This window comes from Labrus mixtus, chromosome 12 (genome assembly GCF_963584025.1).
Source record: "Labrus mixtus chromosome 12, fLabMix1.1, whole genome shotgun sequence".
Lineage (NCBI taxonomy): Eukaryota > Metazoa > Chordata > Actinopteri > Labriformes > Labridae > Labrus > Labrus mixtus.
Genome location: NC_083623.1, coordinates 8,328,975 through 8,353,996, shown reverse-complemented (window position 1 = coordinate 8,353,996; position 25,022 = coordinate 8,328,975). Strand labels below are relative to the sequence as shown.

General features: G+C 41.1%; 1 protein-coding gene across 1 annotated transcript in view; it reads left to right on the top strand.

Annotated features, from left to right (window-relative positions):
* The first annotated feature begins 492 nt into the window (after positions 1 to 492).
* dlgap2b (discs, large (Drosophila) homolog-associated protein 2b) overlaps positions 493 to 25,022 on the top strand; it is a 61,237-nt gene continuing 36,707 nt past the window's right edge. Inside the window, exon 1 of the mRNA XM_061051778.1 lies at positions 493 to 1,127. The gene's annotated coding sequence lies outside the window, so the exon portion shown is untranslated. The remainder of the gene's footprint in view (positions 1,128 to 25,022) is intronic.

Below are 25,022 nucleotides of genomic sequence, written 5' to 3'. Positions count from 1 at the left end.
GGGAGGCTGGTGAAGGAGGGAGGACGTGAGGGGAATGTGAGGGCGGAGAAACTCGCTGATCGAGTGCTCTGGTATTCAGTTGGAGAAATCTGCGGTTCAAGTTTGGACAACAGGTAGCTTCAGGAGGAAATATGTTCAAGTCTGGTGATGTAATAAACTTGGATCAGCTTGGATGCTTTCCAGAAAATGGAGCCATCGGTTCTGACGTGCTTCTGATGTTTTTTCTGTGTTTTGTGAAACTTTCTTAATGGAACTGGGTGTCATTTCAACACCTGCACATGGCCTGAGAAACGTGCCGGATTTTTGGTGACGTCAGCGGGGTCCCGACAAGACCAGGAAACGACTCCCTCCTTTTTGGTTCTGAGGAGTGATGTCATCGCAGGGAGAGCGTGAGGTTGGCTGAGGCTTTATTGAGCTTGACGTTTTATCACCAAGAGCACCAGACGTATGACCACATGCACCAGTCATTACGGGGACACAGAGCTGGGAAAAGTGAGCGCCAAATGACTTGGGAGCACATTTGTGATTGGTTGTAAACCCCCTAATAGGGAGATGGAGTGTGAGGAACAGACACGCAGAGAGACACAGATGCAGATATAAACCCAGAGGGAAAGAGGGACAGCATGAGTGTGCATGCTGATGGGGATAGGCGCGCGTGGAGCTACAGAGCTGCAGAATCCTGAATCCAGCAGATGGTGACTCCGTGTCCTTGTTTTGCGGTGATCCGTGGGAGCAACATGCAGCTCGCGCCGCTGCCTCGCACTGCTGCAGTGGAGGAGTAAATGCGGAGCCCGACACTGCTCCAGGTGATCCACAGCAGCCCAGCCCGGCAGACTGCTCCCTCCTTAGCCTTCCCTCTCCTCCTCCTCCTCCTCCTCCTCTTCCTCCTTCTCCTCCTCCTCCTCCACCTCCTCCTCCTCTTCCTCCTCCACCACCTCCTCCTCCTTCTCCTCTGTCAGTGCTCCGTTCCTCAGAGGGCTTTGAAAAAAATACCAGGACAGGAGCAGAAAAACAGAGGAGAAATCCGGCTTTCCCCCTCCATTCTCAGATGTGAAACACCTCTGCATGACTGTGAAGACGCACCGCATATGTGCTCAAATGTCTCCGGAACACGGACTAGCTGCAAGGTAAGAAGACTTGGACTTATCCGGCAACACGTTTACAGCATTTGGCTGTTTTATTTGCGTTTTTGCTTGGGACATTTTCCATGTCATTCTAGCGTTTTATGTGTGGGTGAATTTAACAGGTAGATGAGAAGTTGCTACTGCAGATTGGGTGATTAGTATTCCTCTCAATGGAGAGAACATAAAATTTTTTTTTTTTAAAAAGCTCTTGGGGACTGATCCTTTGTCGGACGTGATAAAAGAAGAGAAGAAGCATCTCTTATCTCGCTAAATCACAGTGATCCTTGCAGGTGTGTGTGTTCATGTATGTGTGTGTAATACAGCATCCAGCGAGGAGGGAGGGATTGCTCCTAAACCGAGCTTCTCAATGGGCACAAGGGGATATTAATTTCAACAATGTGGCCAAACAGCTCTCCATTGATCTTCTTATGAACACTAACGTCGCCACGATCTCTGTCTTCAAATAACTGATTAACTGTGTTACTCAATCGTACCAATAGATAATGATTATGTAATCATTTTTATTGATTGTGGTTGGCTATAGAGAGACAACCCCCCACCACCACCACCACCACCCCCTCTTCCTGACAATTTATCTGTTTCTCTTCATGGATTACTTGTACGAGAAAGAGATCATTCAAGACGAAGAGAGGAAACAAAAGGGGAGATAAGGATAATGGTAGATGAGGACAGGAGTATGGGAGGGGGTGTTGGGGGTGCTGGGGGGAGGGAGGGAGGGGGTGGATGATGTAGGATAAGTTACTCTGGTGGTTTCTTGAGATGTGATGGCCAACAGCTGAACACTGATCACTGCCAAAATCCTACAATCTTTCAATCACATGGGGGAGTTCTGAAGACGTAAGCCTGAACCTGTAAGTGACCTAATGAGGGTTCACCACTTTGACCACACAGACACACACACACACACTCTCCTGAATCCAGAAGAAGAGACCAATATGAGTTGGTACTGCAGCGATATTCAAATCCTGCATTCCGCAGTTTGACAAGGCTTCAGGGTTTTTCTATGTATTTGAGTGTATGGACGCATGTGTGTGTGAGTGAGGTGAAACCTTTGATAGGGTCTTGCAGTATCGTATTTGTCCAGAAAAAGCACAGACGTGTTGGTCATGACCTGTAGGACACGAACATAAAAGAAAAATGTCTCGAGCTGTCACAGTAATTCATACAGATCAGATAGCAACGCAAGACTCCTCTGTCGCTGTCCTTTGATTTAAAGCAGAGGATTGTCAGACATTATCACCACAAGCATTCAATCTTGTGTCTTGACATATGCAAACACCCACACAAACTCTTATGCACCGCATTTGCTCTAGCACCGATCCCTATCTTCTAAAATAAACGTGCAATACAGCGAGCTAAGGGCCCACATTTATGCACATGCATACACAGGCTCACACGGGCAGCTGTGTGGACTGAATCAAGCGGCTTTCATGTGTAGCAAAGGTGTCTGCAGATGTGGTCATTTGTCATGTGTGGCATTAGGATGCAGAGGAGAGTCTCAGAGGAGCAGAGTCTCAGCTCCTTGCAGCTCCCAGGCGGTTTCCTACTGCTCTGATTCTCCTGCAGATACACTGGCAATCCTGAAACGCTTCATTTAGCTGCTTAGCTCCGTGCATAAAAGCTCACAGCTCCAAAAAAAGAATAACAGTGGTGAGGACAGCCAGATGCACCTTGAGGATGCAGTGTTTGTTACAAACAGCAACACAAAAATGGATAACATCTTGAGAGATTTTGCAGGTGGCCTCACTTGGACAATGCTTAATAAAAACTTGAACATTTGGGTTCATTGCTGGGACGCAGAAGATAACATTATAACCACCAACCTGTATGTACAGTTATTATGTAGGTGGAAGCAGCAGCAGGTTCCTGTAGCTTTGCAAGGCACTGAAGCCAGAACCAAATAAATAACAACTTACAGGCCGCCGTTAAATCCGGGACCAGTCTTAACAATTTCTCTTACACATTTTTGGTGGTATGCAACCTTTTTTGTGTTTTTGTACAGGTGCTGGAAGGTATATATTAAACATCTGGACTGAGTCATGATTGCTATTCCCTCTTTTTCAAGTCTTTATGCTTAGTTAAGATAATTTACCCAAATGCCAAATAATTACTTTAAAAAATGTTGATCACTCAAGCAAATGAAAATCCAGTGAGCTTCCTAGATCTCTTCAAAGATATAGAGACATCCTGAGTTAATTCAGAGGTAAAACTTTTGCTGTTGGTCAGCAGAAGAAAGAGGCTCTAACAGTCAACATCGTTGAGATTCATACTCTTCAGACCATCAATATTAACAGCAAACTTCAAGGACATACCACTTCACTGGTAGGATTTTTACCCTTCATTGGGTCAAACAAATAGTAATCATCAAAGAAACGATTTAGAGTCGACCTCTGAGGACTGGATATACCAACCAAATTTCATGGGACAGTTGTGGTAAACTTTAAAAAAACAGAACTTGCATAAAGACAAAAAGATGGACTGAGTAAAAATTTTAAGAGTTTATTTTGCCATGTAGTATAATTCCCGTAACTTGACAGTGGATGCCTTTGATTTAACATCCTTTGCTCGTTATCTTAGACGACATGTTTATGATCTCTGTCAGTGAGACTGTTTTTTCATCTGGTGTCCTATTCTGGAAGCTCCACATGTAATACAGTTAATAAAAGGGCTAATTTGTTGATATAGCTTCTTACTCTTTTTTTCTCACGGAGAGTGTGTGTTTGTTTGAAGGATTAAAGCAGCAGTACATCTTGCTGTTGATGGCATCTTTTCTCTTTGTTTTGTTGCTGCGGGGGTTTGAAGGTCAGGATGGAATGATTAACCAGTCATTAACTGGCGAGCTGATTCATTGGCGGGTGCAGAGCAGGACAGTAATATAAATACCAGTGAGTTTTGTTCAATTTTAAGTCATAAGCCCCATCAGTCAGTGCTGTTGTGCATCTGTAAATGCGTGATCAAGACACCAACACATGTTAAAGAAGGTTGGTTGTGTTAAGGTGGCGACATTTCTGTGACCTGTCATTAATTGTGGTGCAGACTTTGGATGCTAACCACAGATCATCCAAACAGCCAAGAAAAAAAAGGACATTTAATGTGCTACTGTCTTTTGTATTTTCGTCTATTTTCACACAGCAAATAAATCAGTGAAAGAAAACTATAACATTACAAAGAGCGAGTGTAAATGACAACATCCTCAGGGAATGACACTTTCTAGAGATCCTGCAATTAACTTACATTTTAATGAGTCAGCCCAACAGGTAAAACTTCACATCTTTTCTTTGTCTTGTCACCATCTTCCATCTTGCTAGTGACACCTTGGCATTTTTTCTTGCTCCATGTCAGTGTCTGTAACACAAAAGGTGACAATAATCGACGCTGTAGTCAGGAATAAAAAAAATAAATACAAGTCTTATCAGCTGATATACCTTCAGTTCAAGTTTGAATTAGAACAGAAAATATTTCATTGTCAATTTATGTCTTCAACCAATCTCTCACAACACGAATGGTAGAAGTAGATTTTTAAAATTGTCAGACATTTCTTCTCATACATATGACAATCATTGTAACAGTTAACTATTCAAACTCAAATGTGTTCTGTGTATCCAGTAAAGCGGAAAGCACACATTTATTTTCTCAATGCTAATAATAGTGTTGAGTGGGGCTACACTTTCTATGAATCATCTGGCTAGACTTGCTGGTCAGTCCTGGGTTTTATTGCTGCTAGATCTGTCAGCTGTCTTTGACTCAGTGAACCAAATCCTCGTCTTCATATCCTCTAAGATTGGTATCTCAGGATCTGCCCTCTGCTGGTTCATGTCCTACCTTTCAGGGAGATCTTTTAGAGTATCTTGGCAGGGAGACGTGTCAAAACTGCACAGCTTATCCACAGGGGTGCCTCAAGGGTCAGTGTGTGGTCCCCTTCTCTTCTCACTATGCACCACCTCACTTGGAGCAATAATCCGCTCCCATTGCTATGTTTACAATACCCAGCTTCTTCCTGTCATTTCCGTCAGAAGACACTACGATCTTGTCAAGGATTTTGTCATGCCTTGCTGATATCGCTTAATGGATGAAAAAAAGCCACTCTCAACTCCACTTATCAAAGACTGAGCTCCTTGTCATCCCAGCCAGTCAACACGCAGATGTGTCCTCCTGCACAAAGTCTGCCCGGAACTTGTTGCCATGATTGATGACCAGCTATCCTTTAAGGTTCACATGGCCTTGATGGCCTGGTTGTGTCAAAGTCCCCTATACAACATCAGAAAGACCAGACACTACCTGTCAGAGCATACAACAGAGCTCCTGGGCTCTGCAACGCCTTACTGATAGGGCTTCTTGCATGCTCATTCAAACCCACTCACTAACCCAAAATAGCACATATCACTCCACTATTCATAATAGCAAAAAAAAAAAATAATTGTAGAACGAACAGATATCTTAATACACATGCAGAATCTGTAGAAGAAAAGGAACAACTTTCTATTTGTAGTTGGTTTGTAGTTTTTGTTGTGTTGACCAATCACATTTCAGCTGGCTCTTATTGCAAGAAGGAAAGCAGTCCATGTGGAGGGAAAAGAGGGAGATTTCATTGGCCTTAGTTTGAGAAAGCGCATCTGCATTTGTACGCTGTGTTGATTGGATTAATTGTAGATGTTGTACCTCAACTGTTGTGGAGTTTTACATCGGTAGTAAGACTGTGACCAATGACTATCACACAAAAGAAGGATTCTTGGCCTGAAACATGTCTGTTTTCTTCTGTCCTCACATTCGCCAATAAATACTTGCCCTCACCCTCAGAGGCTATATCTTGTCCTTTGGTGTATTAAATGAAAGTGTAATGTGATTATGTTTTGTTTCATCGAAGTTATGGTATAGGGCAAAGTATTATATTTATACTGATATAGAAGAAAGAAAAGCATCCATTCTTCACATTTGAGAAGCTGAGGCCAAACGATATTTGGCATTTTTGCTCTAAAATGGACTTGACCATATGCTATTTTCAATCCGCAATATGATTCACAGGTTATATTTTTGTCTACAGTTTACTGGTATTCTTTAACTACTGCAGTGACACAAGAACCCAAAGCGGAATCATTAGAGTTACACCTAAGCTCTGTTGGCTAAATGTTTCCTTGACACCTGATGTTCAGTCCTGTAGCAAAAAAAAAAGAGAAGAAAAACACACAGAGAGCCTGGATAGAAATAACTAGAACCTAAGTTCCCCGTTTAATCCCTCCTAGCTGTGCTTGGTACAATACCATGTTAGGTAGCAAGAGAAGCTGTGTGGGTGTACGAGTGAGTGGAAGAGTGAATATGAGTCGAATATAGAGAGCATTCAGAGGAGTGAGCCGCACATTGGCAGCTAAAAGCACAATTGATACTACGTACTGTGTTGTACTAAAAACAGGAGGAAACACACTCTGCTGATCACATCTGACTTAAGTTGATAACCTTGAATTACATAAATCTCAGGAGATGTAGTATTGCATTTTGGAGGATAAAATACTCAAAAATGATTTGTGTAAACACGTGTATATACCACATCACTTGGCTTGATGTTGGTGTGACAGAACAGAAGTGTGAGCATGAATGTTTGGTAAAAATAAATTGTAAGTGGCCGCCTTACTCCACACTACAACTACATACCATCTTAAATGACATAATGGACAGCGGGAGCCACTGAAGCCCACTCTAGCTTTTGATCTCTGTTGTATGTTTGAGGCATTACATTAACAATTCATATATGTATATATATTTTTAAATCAGTATATCATCTACACTCGACCCTCGAGAATGATTTCACTTTCCGTGTCAGCTGTCAGTGACTGTACACATTTGAGGATACCAAAAGGGTAAGTGTGAGGCGTGAGCAGGAAAATCGATGACTAGCCAGGACGAAACTATATTACTGTGAGCAAATATAATATATGCATGTGTCATCCTCTGGAGAGAAACTCCTAAGTCCATCAAGCGATCTGGAGTGAATTGACTACTTTGAGGAAACCCCTCATCCAGGTGTGTGCGTTTTTTTTTGTTTTTTTTTTCTTAGGTAAAAAAATCTGTTGCGATTAATAATGGAATCATCCGCCTGCTATGTGATGTGGTTTAGCTTCCCTAATGAGGACTGGATACGTCCTCAGTCTCTGACAGAATGCCGAGTGGAATATGCTGCTCTCCAGCCTGTTTCCATGGAGATACTCAGGAGCTGTAGCGTTTTTTTTTTCTCTCTCTTTCCCTTCTGCTGTATGTTGTACCAAACAGTGATGCTTCATAAGAGAGATCTGGGCCAGGATCTGTGTGTGTGTGTGTGTGTGTGTGTGTGTGTGTGTGTGTGTGTGTGTGTGTGTGTGTGTGTGTGTGTGTGTGTGTGTGTGTGTGTGTGTGTGGGGGGGGGGATTTAATGGTGTTTTAACAAGCACACACAAACACGTATGGTGCCATTGACGGAAATGCTTATGCTATTGTGGTAGTATTAAGTGCCATGGTCATGAATGTGCTACTGTGTGTGTAGCTCAGTTTCTCCTTTAGTGCGATTGAACAGTGTGTACTTAGTGTGTGTGTGTGTGTGTGTGTGTGTGTGTGTGTGTGTGTGTTGTATTCTCTCTCCTGGTGTGTCATGCAAGTAGTAGCTACTAATCCTGAAGCTCTGCTGTAGCAAATGTCCAAGTATGAACGTGTATGTCAGCGTGTTACAAAGGCTGAATTATCAGGCATGACTGGTCATTGAGAGTGTGTGTGTGTGTGTGTGCGCATATTGTGTACGTGAGAAAGTGAGTCAAAGTGACAGAGAGAGCAACGTCGGGAGAATGAGGGGGCGAGAGAGGTTAGGAAGGGAGAGACGGCGAAACAGAAGGTGAAAAAAGTGTCCGTCGACTGTAAACCTTGAACGACGTAATGCCATTGAGAAAACGACTTGTGTGCTGTTTTATATGTGTGTGGTTACAGTATGTTTCCCCCTAGACCTGTAAAGCCAAGGCTTGTGTGGTTCTTGCTTACAAGGTGACAAAGGTGACAAGTGATTCCTGGCCATACAAAGAGGCCACCACGGGATGGAGCGTGTCGAAAATAGCTTAAAAAGAAGAAAAAAAAAAAAAAAAGGCTCTTACTGCCTTGGCAGAATGATGCAGTGCAGACCTGAGCAGAGAGTCCCTGCCGTATAAAGGCCAGGGCAATCCCTGTAGCAACAGGATTTCTAATCCTGAGGCTCTCTAGGTCGATATACACCCAGCATCTTTTTGAAAGATTGATCCACCCTTTGATTCAGCAATTGTTACCTGGTTTGTCAGAAGGGCCGGCAATGGGTTGAACCAACTAAAGGGAAGTTTAAATGTAGTGCACTTCTAACATTCGAGGTGTTGCACCAGCTAGGACAGTTTAAAGCTAGGCTTGAGTTGCACCTTTACACACGGCTGTCATTGAGCATTGTTTTAAAGGGTGGGAAAACTTGAAAAATACATGAGAAGAAATGTTTGATGTGTTTGATTTGTAGTGCCACTTGTGTTTTCAATGAGTGGATATCACTTCATCTGTCCAATAGTAGAGTGCCGTGAAATCACCTCAAAGGAGACATATTATGTAAAATCCACTTCCACAGTGTTTTTGAACATATATTTGGCTAACCTGAGTGTCTACAGAACCACAAAATGTGAAATAAACCCATCTGGTTCTTTGTTTGTTGTCTGTATAAGTCTTACAACACAGAGAAAAATGCTCTGTTTCAAATTTGCTCTCCTTGTGACGTCACAGTGGTACATACCTCCCCTGGTATCTCCACCCTTTGACTCCACCCCAAACCTAGAGCAAAAACTTTGGCGCAGGTCCACTATTTTTATTCTCGCTAGCTAAGGAGTGATATCTATAGGGAAAACTTAGGGGGGCTCATTGCATTTAAAGAGACACACACACCAAAACGGAGCGTTCTGACTTTGAGGTCAAACATTAGTTGTGTTCAAACAGCGGGAGTTTATACCCTACAATCAGTGCACGACCATAGACTGTATGCACATACATACTGACATTATGGCGTTGTCTAGCAGACTCTGTTGCTTCGTCTGCCACTTCTATGATGTTTTTTTTACATCATGTCTTGCCTCAGGAGATCCCCCACCCCGCCTACTGTCCGATTGGGATAGTCTATTTTCAGGAGTGCATGTGAAATGAGCTCAGGTTTAACTTTGCGGATGTGGATCATATGACACTTAAAAAACAACCATCAGAAAGCAAACCAGAGCCACATGGTTGAATTATCCTGAAATGCATATCTTGCTCCGCAGCTGCTTGAGATTGACCTGCTGGTTTCTAACTTTGGCTGTCTTTCATTTGATGCTGAGCAGGTATTGGTACACCTATTGTGAGATTTGTATGGCAAGATACAGTTTTGGGTTGAAGTAAGCCAAATAATGCAGAAGAGAGCTGCAGATTCTAGTGTATTGTAGGTTAATGTGTGGATTGGTTCATGCTGAAATGTTATATTATTTAGAAAAAAAAGTTAATCATTGCATCTTTATATTTTCTGTTTTAACTTTATGTCTGAATGTTTGCTGTTTATGAGTCTGCAATTGTGATTGTCTCTTTTAAATTGCTTCTGTAAAGCACAGACCACAGTTTTACTAAAATCCTGTCAACAATACATACCCCCCCCCCCCCCACACACACACACACACACACAAGAGCCGATATGAGATAAAAACAGAAAATGGAATCATAAAGTAAATATGTCCTTGATTCTGTCTTTTATTCAACATTTGTAATTCATAGTACCATAAGGAGATAAAAAAAAAAAGACCAGAATCAGCTTTATCAACCTATGTCGTTTTAATCAGTGTTCCATCAAGCATGAAATTGATTTGAGTGTGTGTGTGTGTGTTCGCCCTGGCAGCATCCATAGTGAACATCTCCATAGCTGAAAGTAGGATATACTGTGAAGAGTGTTAGCCTGTATAGAAGCTGGGTGGTAGCCGTCTTCTCAGTCTATCGCACTCAGGGGAGCGCTTATAGGATCAGTACAAGTCTGAGCGGGAGGAAAGCTGTGTGTGTGTGTGTGTGTGTGTGTGTGTGTGTGTGTGGACGCTAAGGTTAACATTAGCCTTTGCCATGGTACCTGCCGTGCATTAATGGACACCGTGTTTGGACTCACGCAGGGTGGCGATGCCTAGCAGGTGTTACATGTCCACACAGGGATTTCAGAGTGCTAATGCTAATGTGCTAAACCAGCGTCAAGTCAGGCAACGGGGAAGCGGGGGAGCGGGGGCCTTAGTGCCTCATACACGATAAAAGACTGGTAGGGCATGGTGGGGTGCATTGCTTGGCTGGTTTTGCTCAGCTGGAGGCTCACATGCTCTCTGTCATGCATCGTTTGAGTACGTAAGCTCTGCAAGCATACATGCACAGAGACACACAGAAGGTCATCTGCAGGAAAGCGGTGTATTACAGGTGTTCATTGAAAACACCTGTGAGAGGCAGGTGTTTGTAAAGAGTTGTCGACTGGTTTTGACATTTTCTTTCAACCCTCTAATCACTGTATTTTGTGTCCACAATCTATCACTTCAGTGATAAAGTGGAGCTTTATTCTGGGTTGCTCCACCGGCTGTAAAGCAAGAACAAAAAAAGCCTAGCGTAAACACTGTTTTCTACTCCTTTTATATTCAATTTCAGACAAAAAAAATGCTGACTTTCCTTCTTCAACGGTTGAATCAAGTTTGGCAAGTCTATAACAAGCCTTTAATCGGAAGGCTCTGCCCACTTGGAAACAGTGCATGTGAGAGCTTTTTAGTCGACTCCAGGCCGGCTGCTGGCAGGAGCACCCTCAGCCAACTCATGGCTCTTCAGCACAACTTGAACATGGAAGTGGAGTATTAATAATGCTTAATGTTGCTCTCAATTGAGGATCCATCAAGACTCTCAAGAATGATCTTGAGTTCAGTTCAGTTGAATTTGTGGATATTGAGAAGAAAAGAAGAAAGATTTATTTTTTTCCTCGCCAATTTTTGCCAATTCAGCTGGTTAAATGAACTTTTTAAACAATATTCTTTTAAAGAGCCCATATTACGCCCTTTTTGGGGTTCGTATATTTAATCTATGTACCTACTTTTGTACATTCACAATAGCTAAAGTCCGAAAAAAGTGTCTGTTTTCATGTACTGCTCCTCCTTGCTCCCTCTACGCTCTGAGTCCGTCAGCTACGCTCTGCTGAGCCCCCACTGTTAGACCCCACGTGGGCCAAGTCTGCTCTGATTGGTCTGCCGATCCGCTCTGTCGCTATTGGTCAGTTGCTCAGCACGGTTCTCGGAAATGTCCCGCCTCTTTTACCATATTGGGAATGCAGCCACTGGTTCCGTCCGAGTGGAGCAAAAACATTCTAGCACCTTAGCACTACTGCGCTACCGCAGGCTACGGCATATCGTGGGCGTGCTACAGAAGTTAACGGGCGTGCAACATGAGCTGCTGGGCTTAGATCAGTGATCTCACACTGACAATGACGTCGGACTGACACATTTTTATCGAGGGGGGCTAGAACCGAGCGTTACATGCAGCTAATGCTACAGCTAACAGGAGGACGTAGGAGAAGCCGCGTTTCCGCTGACTTTGAATTTTTGCACATAGATGTGCCTAAACATGCACAGGACACTTGGAAAACACACTAAAGAGCATATAAAACCAGAAAAAGCATAATATGGGACCTTTAAATGCCCAATCTGACTTATAACTGAGTAAAGAGCTATCTCAATGATTGCTGGCACACATAGTCCAACCATTTAGTCTAAGGCCATTTAGTAGCCTCAGCATCCCCTAATCCTTTTAAATGCGTTGGATTAGACAGATCTGTGTGCCACCCTTAGACAAGAGGCTTAAAGATCGTGGCCTGTGCTCTGATGTGTCACGGCACACAGAGGTGAAAACTGTGACAGCTCAGCCCTGGCACCCTGCTGGTGCTGACGATTTAATTCAAAACTAATTATGGAAAATTCTGGAGCTTGTCACAGTTTACTCTGAGGACTCCGCATGAGGCGGAAAAGTGTTGACATGTAGCTTTCAGAGGTTTGGACCGTACTGCAGAGCGATTTTAATTCATATCATCACTCACAAGATTTTACGTCGCATGCTGCTGAACAAAGTCAGCGGACAGATCCATTGCTTTGCTGGTTTAGTATTTCAGACATCATTTTAGAAAATAAAAACGGTGATTTGAAGCACTGTTCCCTAAGTAACAGTAAGTAATAGACCACCAGAGGGCAACTGTACCACTCTTGTTGGCACATTTTACAAATATATTTCCTGCCATAAAAGCAATAGATGTAGTCAATGGGAGTATTTATCTGTCTAAAGGGCTTAAGATTTGCCATTTACGCGACTGTCTGTGCTGTGTGTCATGCTGTGTGCTGAAAAAGGGAGAACTAAAAGCACGCACCTTCACTCTAACCCATTATTCCATCAGCCCATTGAAACAAAAAATCAAAGCTCTCTGCTCTTTTGAAACAGAACACTAGAAATGTTTTGGTGCAAAATATGAATATCCTGGGCTCCTGTTTGAGAAGTCACTCACAGCAAGTCAGTTTGGATGATTGTTACCTAGAGCTAGACATGGGTTTGTATGTCACTTTAAGGGGTTTCCCTAAAAGTACTACATTTTTACAAAAAGTTAAGCTATCCACAAAAGAGCAAAGAGTTGGTTTTGGTTCCACCTGCAGCTATTTGTAAAGTAGACGTCAGAATTGCATTGATATTGGTGGCTTATTCCAAATCGAGTTCCCTGACATGGGAATCTACATCTGAAGACGGATTGTTTGATCAAAATGACTGAAGGTGGATGTAGACTGTGTATTGGTCTTGAGTTAACCATGTTGTGTATTTTAAATCACATCCGAACTTGGCCTTGTGTTACCTTATGGATAATAAGAAACCATTCAAACCAGTGATACAGGTTTTGTACATTTACTAAAAGAAAGGACTGATATCCTATTGTAACCAGGGTCCCATTGCAGATTCCCCCTGACTGGAGGCGTTGTGGTGTTAGTATTTGATCTGGGCTTCAAGAAATGTCTCATTAGAAAAAAGTCATGAAAGCAAAGTTGTGATTTTCAGCCATTTAAGCGTTTCAGATATTATATTTCTGCTTTCCCTCCATTCATTTTTTTTTAGCGTTTTTGTTCTTTGTCGCCTAAGATGAAGAGATGCCTAATAAAAAAACTGAAAAACATAACCCCTTTAACGCACTGTCCACCAACATTTAGACAAAACATATATCAGGAAAACGTTTAAGTGGTTGTTGAAAATGTATCGGCTCAACCAAGCAATTTGTCCTGAGTTGCTGCCACCTAGTCTCTCACATGATCAATGGAAAAGCCCACACCTAGACTGTGTTAACTTGAGTTTGACTCACCTGGATTAAAAAAAAATAAAAATAAAGCAATATTATGCATGTTTGAACATTATAATAAAAGCTTCAAAAGTGTTTTGATGGTACCCTGACTTTTTAGAGAAAATTGTGCCGGCTTTTGCTTGGAAAGGACATTTCTCTGAACAATAACAGCCCAGCTTTCTGGCAAAAAAAAAAAAAAAAAGGCCCTGAAGGCAAACATATCCCTTCTTAGCTCAGTATTCCCAATATGGACATCATGGACTGAGTTGAAGAAACCAGTGAGAACGATTGACAGAGAAGAGAAAAAAGGAAAGTAAAGAAACCAGCCTGGATGGGCTCAATCTGAGACTGGCTCTCAATCATTGTCCAGACCATTAACTGTAGGGGGGCCACATTGCCAAATAAAACCAAATCTTGTATCATTTTGGTTTAACAAAGTCTCAATTTAAAATATATAATTATTTGACTTAGATCCCCCTGTCAACCAACCAGGTCTGAGGTTTTTGCCTAGTAATGAATTAGTCTAGTACTGAATTGCTCTCCTTGAAACACATGTAATGATACATGTAGGAACATTGTATCCATGTCAGAAACTTTTACTGTCTTTTGGTTTTCTTGTTCTACATCTCAAGCTCAGTTTCTATTTATTTGTAAAGGGGAAATGAAATTGCTCGAGCAGGTGATTTTAATAAAAATCTTATCTGGATCAGTCATATGAGCTGCTGTTGAATTTTGTTTGAATAAAAAAAAAGAAAAGCAGCCAGCTTTGTGAAATTACCCTCTCTGCTCTTACTGCAAAAAACACATCGTCAAATAGTTTGTACGTTGTACTAGTAAAAAAAAAAAATAATTGATATGAATCATGTAATTCCCTGAAGGGTTCTCATTTGATTTTAGCTCATTTGCCTCCGGACCTGCCATCCATTCAGGAAGCGCAAACCCATTATAACAACAGCACTACCACTCCAGGCACTCTGAAACCAGGACAAAAGCTTTCTATTGTGCCTGCAGATGAGCATAATAAGACATATTGCTGTGTGAAATATCCAGTTTGTGCTCGTGTAATCTCCCTCAACAGCATCTTTATTAAAATATTCCGTCACTGCAGTGTGCTCTGGGTGTCGAAAGAAGACACAGCTTCTGTTGAATGTCAGACTGACTTGACAAATCTAACTTGAGTACGAGAGCCACACTACTGCTGCTTGCATGCAGGGGAACACAGCTGATGGAAACACCTCAGCAGGATACCACAAAGGCCATAATAAGGTCATACAAAGGAATTGTAAAAGGTTGGCATGAATTGTTTTATAAGATATCAGGCTCAACTCACATCACTGATCAATTGTATTCAATCTTATGAGTTAGGTATGCTGCAACTTCACATGAGGTACCAAATGAAAAGTGAAATTTTGTTTGTTTTTTTGCATAAAATGTCCAGTTACTGGATGTGTCCTGTTTTACAGTGGATAAATACAACCTTGACATGTGCTATTTTGGCAGTGTCGTTCTGAAAATCAAAACCTTTAAATTATGCCTGTTCATTCGATTTTCCTGAGTAGTGTAGTTCCAATAAAAAAGCATTGACACTTTTGTATTTAAGAGACTAGTTTGTGTGCAGTTGGACTCTTTGGTTTTGATATCCAGAATGTCGTGAATACATCAGGAGTGGAGCCAGAGGGTGGCCAGGGCCAGCCAGAAATCTGTTTGGCCTACCCAGACATGCGGCAAGGGAGCCACAGGTCGGATTCAAACCCGGGCTGCTTGCTTTTTGGACTGTACTCGGGGTGCACTAACTAATCACTCAGTCACTAGTGCCCTGTTTTGTTCAGTTTAGGATAGTATATATCCTCCTGTCCATTAGGCAAATAGATTTCAGCTGCGACCTCTTCAGTGCAATCACATGACCTACAAACATATGACTATTTAACGTTCTGTAGACTATTTACAATTTACAAAGCAGCTAACAGGCGGAAGACCAAATAGTTATCACAAACTTAGTATTATCATGCAAGGTGAGAGCTCTATGTTGGCTGAAACAATACACACACATACAGAGTAGACACACACACAGACACACACACACAGGATGTCGACATCTGGTTACACGAAGAGACAAAAGGTGGCTAAAGAAGACGTCTTGTTCCTGGGAGCTGATTAAGAAGTCAGTAAACAGAGTTAATAGTCATTTGGTGGCATGACAAACTGTATTAGTTATTAGCCCGTTTGATGCATTAAATGTTTTATTCATACAGTGAAGTTGGTGGATGCAAGCAAGTAGGAGGAGAGAGAGCATAGCATCCTGTTCATTAGCACACTATTTATGCAACAGAGCCAGTCCCTTAAACACTTCCTGCTGCTCTTTATGAAGGATATGTTAAATAACTGGATGCACTTTAAAATAGTCTTTTCATAAATATTCTTACAAATACTGAGGTAATTCAGACTAATAATTTGACCAAATGTTTACTGTGTCAGACTCAAATATGATTATAAATGTCCTCCATAAAATATGAGAATAAGATACAAACCTTACTCTTCCTCGAGGGATTATTTTCTGCTTTATTACAAACTTGGTGTTCTACTATAAGGCAGCGGAATTGCTGTTGTGGAATTGAGTCAAAGAAGAACTAAGCTGCAAAGGTAATACATTTGACTTGTTGCATTACAGGTTTTGATCAATTCGCCAGACTTAATAATAGCGCACACTTTTTCTTGATCGTGCTTCAAAGGCGTAATGTGTAAAATTTCCTCATTAATATGTCAAAAACTAGTCCCACACGTGTTTTTTTTTCTTCAATGATCCAAATTTTCCACGAGCCAAAATGTTCCCTGCAATGTTCAAACGAAACAAATCTGTAATTTTATTCATGATTGTGATCCATTTCATTTGGTCCACACTGTCTTCCAGGGAAGCTCAGTAAATGCCTAAAAGCTGAAAGTCAGCAAACAAGCCTTACCATTGTCCTTTTCATGAGAAGGAAATGTCATGTCAGTGAACCTGACTGAAAACAACAGGAACAACCTTAGTACGTAAGTTTGTTGGTGACTTTAAGTTGTGCCTGAGTCATGTCAGAAAGATTTCTGTTATCCAACTAAGTGTTTTGTTGTTGTTTTATTTGATAGAACGCTAGGAGGAGGAATTACGTGCTGTGCCTTCAAAGCTGCGATGAGCAAGAATTAAATGTTGTAAAAATAACTTGAGTGTTGACAGGATGTTGATCTGAACCATTAAATCAAAGTTGGAATATTCAGTTCTGGGATCTTTGCCCTTATAAAGCTCACTTCCTGTTTTATACAGTAAATACAAAAACCCATTCCATCGAGTTCCGGCAGTATTGTTGGAGTTAAAATAGATCCCCAATAGAATAAACAATAGCCTGTTTTTCTGTTAATAGCATGCAGAACATGTGAAGTGTAATACACAATCACCCTCATGTTACTGTGTGAAATGTCTCTGATGAAGATGTGGAGACAGGAAACACACACACACACACACACACACACACACACACGGCCCTCTGCCCTGTTCTCCATCCTCTCCTCTCGACATGTGAAGCACCCTTTCCACTCCCGCTCACCGCTCGCTAAGCTCAGCTAAGTGTTGCTTTGAGATTAATACATGGGAGGCCCACTCTGCCATATGATGTAATAACTGTGTTGGTTTGCTGTTGCCTAGATACGGGGAGACAGCAGGGCAAAAAAAAACAAAAAAAAAAAACCCTCAGCCAGGTCTTGCAGTCTCTGTCACCGAGACCCCCGGGACTGTTTTGAATCAATCAGATCAGGCAAGCTGCTGCTGACGTTGACTGCAAGTGTTTAAAAAAAGGAACAGAGGAGGAAAAAAAAAGGACTTGACTTAAGAAATAAACTGTCTGCCTTAAACATAATTCATCTAAAAGCTTCACATATTAAATAACGCCTCACACATTCCCTGTCTAGTCTGTTCAAAAATGAGATTTTCTCATTATATCATTTTCTTGAAAGCACTCTGGGGTGTTCTGTAAACTTGTTACGCCTCGTGTTTGCACATTACATTAGTGCTTTGAGGATGCTAAACATCCACAAGCAGAAAACTATCAAACTCCCCCCTCCTCTGTATTACTTTAGCTTTCACTTCACTCACTCTACGTTTGCCTCGGTGTGTGTTTGAGTGCAATTCAGGGAGGTAGGAAGTGACTGGTGCTCTTCCTTCTCATTGTGTTTCATTAAGGGCATTTTCATTCATTTTTGAGCCCAACAAAACTCATCGGTAATGAATTCACACTTTAAAACTTTTTTTTTTAACAGTTACAAAACTTGTGATTGAGCTGTGACTGAATTTGAATTATTTGGATAAACTACAGACGAGGTCTAAGATTGGAGGAAAATCTCCTCCTTGTGATAAATAGACTTTAAAATCCCACGACTGGATTAGCTAGAAAATGCGACGGAACAAAACTGAAATCATGGCTATTTTCAGTGTTTTTTTCCATGCACAGTATGTAAAAATCAGCCGCCAACAACAAAAGATGACATCGAGGCTGGCGGGGAATCATGGGAGTGATTCTCTCTGCCTAAACGTAGAGTGTAGTATCATACACTATACATGTGCGACTTTTTGATCCAGCAGATGTCACCCTTGAGCACCAGCATGAACCTAAAACAAACTACTGTTTGGCGACACCTACACCACCTAGAAACCACAGCTCTCCTACAGCGACACATCTCAACCCCTCTCCCCTGAGTTATCAAATTGGAACACACCATAATTAAGCACTAAGTGGCAGACAAAATTGCATTGTTGTGTAAGCAGGCTAATGGTAGCGCTGTTTAGTAACATGTAGCTTCAAATTGCATGTAAATTTACTTTTACTTCACTTGATTTAAACAGCTTTAATATGCAAGGGGATGAGCCGGCCAGCCGTCCCGTCCTTGTAAACATGATGTAAATACGGCATCACTGCAGACAGCGGGACTCGGACTCATTGTAGACAGTCATGACTCAGAGATTTACAGAGGATATATACTTGATTTCTGCTGTATTTATGTGTAAAATGTCGCACATTCTTCCTTTAAATAGTTTTGAATGAAGGACTTGTTGCTGAGAACTTTCACAGTAAGAATAGCTTTTCACCTGGAATAATGGATCTGACTGCTCAGGCTTTTTAGGCGGGAAATTAACTGTTATGTGTTGTTTCATGAAAATAATACTCTTTATTTGTTGTGACATTTATGACAATATGAGGACTTGCTAGTCTAGCTTCAACAGCCAACTGAGGCGTTAGCATCCATCACCAGCTACCTGGAGAAAACAGACTTATCTTGGCACTGGCGGGCCATTGGAAGCTGTATCTGTGGCACTGATTTGATCATTTTGGTGCCAGATCTCGCTATACTTAAAATGAAAATAAAAACTGAATGAAACTAAAACAAAGGGAATCCTGATCCAGATTGTGAAATGTGAAGATTCGCTGCTTTTCTTTATCTTCTGCTAAGATAATTCAAAACTCATTATTTTTGCAAAATGGACTCTGGCTGGACTAAATTAGACTTTTGATGATTTAATTATAATCTAGTAAACTGTTAAGAACCCTTGAGTATGGTTTGATGCATCAGAGACCAAATAACTGAATCATCAAAAGATGGCAAATTACTGAAATGAAAATATAGTGGTAGCCCTGATTTTGACCCCCCATGTTCAACTTGCGTAATTTAATCTAGGACCTCTGCTGCAAAAATAAGTATGTGATTGATGAAATCAATCCTATCAATCCCTTCAGATAGTTTTTTTTCTGACAAAGAAAAGACATCCCCTCTGTTGGATGAGTAATGATAGGCCCTCATTTTGCCACCATCTGCTGCTCTGGTGCCATGGCGCTGTGAAAGACTGCCTGTGACCTTGGGGGTGGGCTGAACTGGATGGGCTTGTCTGCATGACATGGACTCTTGATGCCAGCTGTCCATTAATTCTGCAAAAACACTGTGATGAGTCAGTGATGCTTGCCTATGACACATCTACTGTCGATTTTAGCTTCTAGATTGGACGTCATCGTCCATTTTTGGTTTCTACTGAAGTATTTTACAGGCTATCTCACTCATTAGGGTTTTGTGGCATAAGGATCAAGAGATAAAACAGATTTGCTTTGATGGTTGATGGGTAATTTCCATGTTGACTTAATCCATTTCCACTGTGAAAGGCGTAATAAAACACTGTACGCCATGTTAGAAGGAGATGTGCTTAAAACTTCCTAGGAACATGCCACAAAGTTGACCAAAACGAGTGTGAAAAGCTCTATTTCAAATGTTTCATTATGAATCGTGAAGCCACCCTCTTAATGTTGGTATGCCTCTTAAAGTGCCTTACTACATCGCATTGCTTGATTGACCAACATCAAATTATGTTTACAGGGGTTTAAGAATTAGCCGATTGGTCACACAAGACCTGAGATCTGCCTTCACAAATTGGAAGTGCAATTAAGTCTTGAATGTGATGATGGACAGTGCAGAGGTACATGAACTAATCTAGCCCAGTAATAGACCAGTGGTAATTAGAACTGAAAATGACTCCTCCTGGACTTGTTTCTGCTGAAACCTTTGTCTCTAACCTGCAGCTGCAGTGTCCTGTGCTCAACACAAACTCTAAGGTAGAGTCACATTTACACAAAAGAGGTGGTAAGGTAGATAATTACACTGTCTTAAACTGTAATTTATCACTTTGCTAAATACAGGAATAGTAAAACTGTTCCGGCAGCTTGAATTATTAGCCCGTGTGGTTGTGTTTCTCTGGTGGTCAGTTAGTTATGGTTCAGCAGTTAAGACGTTATTGTACCCTGAAGACATTGGGGTAAAGGCTGCAGATTGTTTTTTTAGTTTCCCTCTTACAGTACAATAGACAACCTACATACCTACAATATGAGATCAGTTGGTGGAGTCGGTCGTCAACTGGAAGGTCCGAGGTTCAATCCCCAGCTCCTACAGCCACATGTCCAATGTGTCCTTGGGCACAACCCTTTGGGTTAAGTGTCTTGACCAAGGACACTTAACCCCTCCAAGTTGCTCTAGAAAAAGGCTCCATGAGCTCAAGTTCTTTTACCATTTGACCATTTACCTTTTGTTCGAGTGTTGAATTTGTGCATTTTTGGATGAGTCATCATTACATTACAGAGGATGGATTTAAAGGAAATACTTAGTGGCAGATTTGCTGCAGTAAAAAGTGACTACACAGTGGAGAGATACGGTGTAACAAGTACAAATCCAAACTGGATAGAAATAATAGTAAAATAATGATATTAGCACAATATGATTTTACTATAAATACAATTTCCCATTATATAGAATGGCTAACAACGGAATAAAATATTTTATATAATTGCATTAAAATTATTGAAGCATAAATGTAGTCAGCACTTTAGTGTTATATCTGGTAAAGTCAGAAAGGCATATTTTGGGATATTTTGTAGCTTTGATTTGTTAAATATAAGCTACAAAAATGGCAACTAGGATGTGAGGAATTGTCCATGATCTGAGGTTTTTCTCAGACTTTCAGACTGATAAAGAAATAATAACCCATATGTCTGTGATTACATTTCCAAATGCTGAAAATTGAATCATTTGTCCCACTTTTTTTCTGACAAGAACCCCCTTGACCAAACTCTTACTTCGCCTCCCCAGAATTTTAGCTTGCATGACGCCTCTTGCTCGAGTTTGCTGGCCTGCATAGTGCTCTTGTAGACTATCTGACACTGATATGTCGTCATTTAGAAGGCCATCCTTAACTTGCTTACCTCATACTTAATAGGTAATTTTATTAATTTGAAAAACGTTGGAAGCCACAGTCGTTTCTCTGCGACCGAGTCACAAAACATATCGTTATCTGTTCCCAAAGTGCATCTTAAAATGGATTAAAGCGGTTTCAGGAAGCCGCTCTGCAGGAGGATTGGGGAAGCTGGTCTCTAAATCATTTTTATGCATTATGCATCAGGTTGTAGGTGCTTTGACTAATGACTTTCTGCTTTGTGACCATGGATATGTTGAGCTGTGTTTTATCATTTTTCATGTGATGTATGTCTGTAACTTTCTGCCTGTCGTGGCGAGGACACTGTTAATCTTAATGAAGTTTTTTTTCTAGGTAAATAAACTTTAAACACATGAATTGTGTTAACAGTAAGGTTCTGTTGTGTTTTATTATGCGTTGTATAAATTTAACTACAGGTTGGACCAAAGTATGAATGCAATTGTAAAACCAAAAGAAAGATTAGAAATGGTGTAATGCAGCGGCTGAAAAACAATTTCCAGATGACATTAGCCTTTAAGATGTGTTTGCAAACTCCTGTCTGTGTTTTCTTTCATTTCTGAGTCAACAAACAGGCCTGTGGTTGAATATGCAGAATGCATGTTTATGTGACTCAGCGTGTTTTGATTTATTTACTGCGTGGGGTTAAACAGGGCCCAAAGGCACATTTATACCATTTTTTTTAAGGCTCTGTTGATACTCCACACAAATGGTTACATGTCGACCCTATCCGACTCTGCTCTCTCTCTTTTCTCTCCATGCTGTTCTGTATAATAAAGCAGAAACACCTTCAAAACAGTCTGTCACTTCAGGACACAGTGGCATTGCATCTATGGTGTTTTGATAGTGCTGTGAGTAATCCCAGCGTCCATCGCTGCTGTCTGTAAGCTTCCACCGTGTCTATTTTTCCCTTCTCGGGGGGGGGGGGGGGGGGGGGGGGGGAGGAGGGCTGTACAGCTGACAGCCGAGGTCATCGCACTTGTTTTATCTGGGCTGACACTGTCACAGGCTTGTACTTTTAAAAAAATCTCGAAGACAAGGGCTGTAGAGTAACTTACAGCAGAAACACACACACACACAAACCGGCAACGTTTCCTTTGAGGTACCCGCAAATAAATCCAAAACTTTAAATCCGCAGCAGAAGGCGTTTGATGTTTTGGGGGGAAAAAACGTGCAATGCTTAGTTCTTCTGACAAATCCTTATATGGAGATGGAGAGCGTGCATTGGGATGTGAACGACAAGACTTTTAAAAAGAACCGATGAGAATAAATGAATGACAATATGAAGTACAGTCAGGTCTGTTTGATCATAAAAGTCTGTGACCCTTTTATGGCGCGATTAGCATGTTCTTATGGCTCATTAATGTGCCATACGCTTCACTGAACGCTGCAGCAGCGTGAGCTCTAATTATCAGCAGGAACAGGATAATCTGTCATAACGACTGATTTCAACATGTGCTCCTCTTGCAGGATGTATTTAGTATTTGCAAGCTGTAAAATGTACTGTTAATATATTGCTTTTAGTTGCATTCACATCTCACGTTCTCTTGTTTTTTTTCTCTTCGTTCTCTTCATAAGATAGGTAAAAAGTTGTAAGCGAGCACTACAGCAAACCATCTCTCACACACATATCTGTTGTTCCCTAGCAACCACTTGGCATTTATTTTTTTTTGTGAAGGATACCCTTATAACCGTATTCAAAAAAAGCCACGGTGAAGGCTAAGTTCCTTGAACTCTTACTGTGGGTGTTTAAATGCTGAATACATAATGTCCCTCAGCAAACACCAGGAGGAGTATTGTTCAGCCAACGTTGCTGCCGGCCTGGAGTCTCTTAGAGGGCTGCAAACTTATTTTTCTCTCATTGGCTGCAGAGGAGCAAAGAAGTACAGCAGGAGATTACACACTGTCAAAGAGTTCTAGTTAAACTTTCAGTGGGAGATCAACAGGCTGTAATGCCTGGAGGCTAGTTTGAGAATGGAGTTGATAGTTAAATGGAATCAAATGGACGCCGTGTAGCTGAAAGGTCATCTTATCTACTGCCTGGCATTGCTGTTTGTTTAGAGAGCATGTAAGAGCCTGCGCATACTAAAGCAGGCAGAAAGAACACAACACAATGAGACTTTTTTTTTTTCCTCTTTGTACTGTTGTTATTACATCCACATTGTGAGAAAATACTGAACATACATCTTTATAGCTTCCTGTTTTATACATTACCGATGATTCATTCCCTCAGCTGTTGGTCAAGCTTACGGAAACAATTTGAAATTTACATTTTACATTTTTTTTACTGAATACAATCTCACTTGCTGGTGGCAAATAAGACTGATAGGCACTGGAATTGTCATTGTGTGTTTGCACTTTTTTTATGTTTGATGTGAATATTATATTTGAATATATGATTGAATATTATTTTTGTGTTTGTGTGTGTGTGTGTGTGTGTGTGGGGGGGGGGGGGTTACCTTCCCAGCTGATTGACATGGTAATGGATTCAGAACAACAGCTGATTTGCCTTTGCCTGTTATTATCTCCACATCCTGCTCTTGATTTCATCAGCAGTCTGCCTCCATAGTGTGCTAACTGTGAGACAGCCAAAGGAGAACAAATGAATAAGACTCTGGAAGTGTCCCAACTCTCTCGAAGAGAAATGTCCAGCTTATTGTGGAAAAATATTTATCAGTGATAAACAGTGAAAACTTGATAGTGTGTGTTTTGTCTCTGTTGTAGAATATTCAGAGACGAGATACGGGATTCTTTGAGTGTGACTTATTTAATCTCATACTGTGAGATCCACTGACCGACCAGAGGACATGTTTCATGCTAATGCTAATTTGACTTATTTCATTAGCATTTTTGTTCTGTCTTCGGAGTACAAAGACATGATTGTGAATTATAAATACGGTTGAAACGTGAATGGCACATCCCACTCAGTTAGCGGCTTCATTCAAAGGGCGTGCGGGGAAAAATAAATTGGACAAAATTCAAGTCTGCTCCAATGTGTCAGATATTTCTCTTTTTCTGTCTATAGCAGCTGATGAAAAGCATGTGAAATTCACACTTTGAAGGATGCATTGTTCATGCAATGGTTTTATTCTCAAGGAATTATTGGCATTCTTTCGTTTTGAACTGAGACCAAGGTTTGCCTGCAGAGAATTCATTTGCATAATTTTGAAGTTTAGTTTAATTCAGGGTGAAATTTTAAATGGTTTTTGTTAAAAAATATATTAATGGGAGGCACTGACAAGAACTTTTCATTAGTGTTTGTCATTTGTCCGGACTTTTTTGCGTTCCATTTTCTGCTCTTTCTTTCAACATTATTTCCCTGTGAGGATTATTAGCATACTGCAGGTACTGCATGGCATCAATCTCAGTCATTCGTACAGCCATCTTGTTCCTCTCTACACGCCGTTTTATTTCAAGAGTTCTTTATCACAAAAAGGGTTGTTGCAAATCCACTCATCCTAGGAGTAGAAGCTATAAAGTGTGTGTGTGTGTGTGTGTGTCTGCGTGTGTGTGAGTGAAGGTACATGAGAGGAAAATCACTAGTCTCTAAATGAGTGAGTGTATGCCGTCTTAAACGCAGAGAGAGGAGAACTACCAAATGAAATGAGGGCTGCGCCGCCGCCTTATTTATGCACATGGCGTCCGGCATGCTTGAGTAATTCTGATAAATCACTTTCCCTGCGGTAAAATCAATATGTGTGGCGCAAACAGCACTTCAACCCGAAGCAAACCCCAGATAATGCCCCAG